General features: G+C 47.2%; 1 protein-coding gene across 1 annotated transcript in view; it reads right to left on the bottom strand.

The window, feature by feature from the left end:
* The window catches only part of Pafah1b2 (platelet activating factor acetylhydrolase 1b catalytic subunit 2), a 36679-nt gene extending 36233 nt beyond the window's left edge, over positions 1-446 (bottom strand). Inside the window, exon 1 of the mRNA XM_010629389.3 lies at positions 22-446. The gene's annotated coding sequence lies outside the window, so the exon portion shown is untranslated. The remainder of the gene's footprint in view (positions 1-21) is intronic.
* Positions 447-1368: the final 922 nt, after the last annotated feature.

Below are 1368 nucleotides of genomic sequence, written 5' to 3'. Positions count from 1 at the left end.
CGCAACCCTGGATGCACTCACTCAGGTAGAGGGTCCGTGCGGGCCCCAAGAGGCTGCGGAGTCGGCGGGTGGCGCGTCTGTCGCTCGCTCAGTCCCGGTGGCCCCGCTCTGGCGCGTCCCTCCTCGGGCCCCAGCACCAGCAGCAGTTACTCCACTTCCGGTTCCCCTGCCACTCAGGCAAATGGATTCCGGAAGTCCCGCCCCCATCCCCTGGGCCTCTGCCAGGCCTCTAGCTCATCACTTTCACTCTCAGCGGGCTCTCTCGGCTTTCCTTCAGATGCCCTGCTTATGCTTGCTAGGCTCCCTGCATTGTTCTCTCCCGTTCCCCCTTTTGCCTATAGTCTATGCTTCTTCGGCCTCTATCTTTCTTACAGGTGCATCCCTGAATCTTGCATCCCCGTCACCTCGGCGTGATGGATACCCCTTGTACCCCTCCCCCGCAGATGGCATTCGGGACAATGTACCGTGACCTCACAATGACGCCATTCCTTCTCACCCAGCCGACCTGGCTTCCTTCTCCACCCATGGAATAAAACTAGATTACTGAAAGTGAGAGGGAAATAGGAACCCAAGGTTAACGAGGCAGTCCCTTAGATTTATGAGTGGAGTATGTTTCCATGATGGGTGGCAAATTGTGAGTGGCCGCCTCTTAAGGTGATACAATGGAGGGATGGTGCGCCGGTCTTCCCTAAAGATCTATCCCGTTTGACATACAAAAGCAATATTGACAAGAATATATGCTAACTGCTTGATAAATGCAGGATGTATGAGAGTGGCGAGGAAGAGCAAAATACTGTGCTTTATAAGGAAACATTTGGTGGAGCAGCGCCTGGGCTGGCCCTTTAAGGAGGGACAGAATCGTATAGACCCATGCTGATGAACGTCCAAAGCCATCCTGGCCTCTAAAACTGAACAGGAGATTCCAACCTCGGGAACCTAAAGTGCCAAGACATTAAATTATTTTTCACATCACCTGTGTTGTCAAATGATACTGTTTGTATTGGCTCAGGCATATACAAAAATAGTTTTGTACTGATAAAAAATGATTTTCACATTGTTGATTTTTGGAACTCTTGCAGATGGTCATACACTAAATGGCACACTAGTAAATGTTCAGTGTTTTACTGAAAAGAATTTGTATCTAGACGCTCAAGTGATGATATAAAGAGGTAGCCTAGAAATCTATTGATAAAAGAAACCACCTGAATTATTCTCCTGGGACAAATCCATACAATACTGTATTTCTTCAATTTTAATGCTCAGTATCTCATTCATGAGACTTGCTATTTTTTTAGAACCCTGCTATATTACATGACTGTCCTATTTTTTTTAAACCTCAAAATGTTAGATAACCACTCCTATCTGTAA

Source organism: Fukomys damarensis, unplaced genomic scaffold (assembly GCF_012274545.1).
Source record: "Fukomys damarensis isolate Sample0158 unplaced genomic scaffold, DMR_v1.0_HiC HiC_scaffold_16, whole genome shotgun sequence".
Classification (NCBI taxonomy): domain Eukaryota; kingdom Metazoa; phylum Chordata; class Mammalia; order Rodentia; family Bathyergidae; genus Fukomys; species Fukomys damarensis.
The sequence above is the reverse complement of the archived record's forward strand: the minus strand, read 5'-3'. Positions and strand labels throughout refer to the sequence as shown.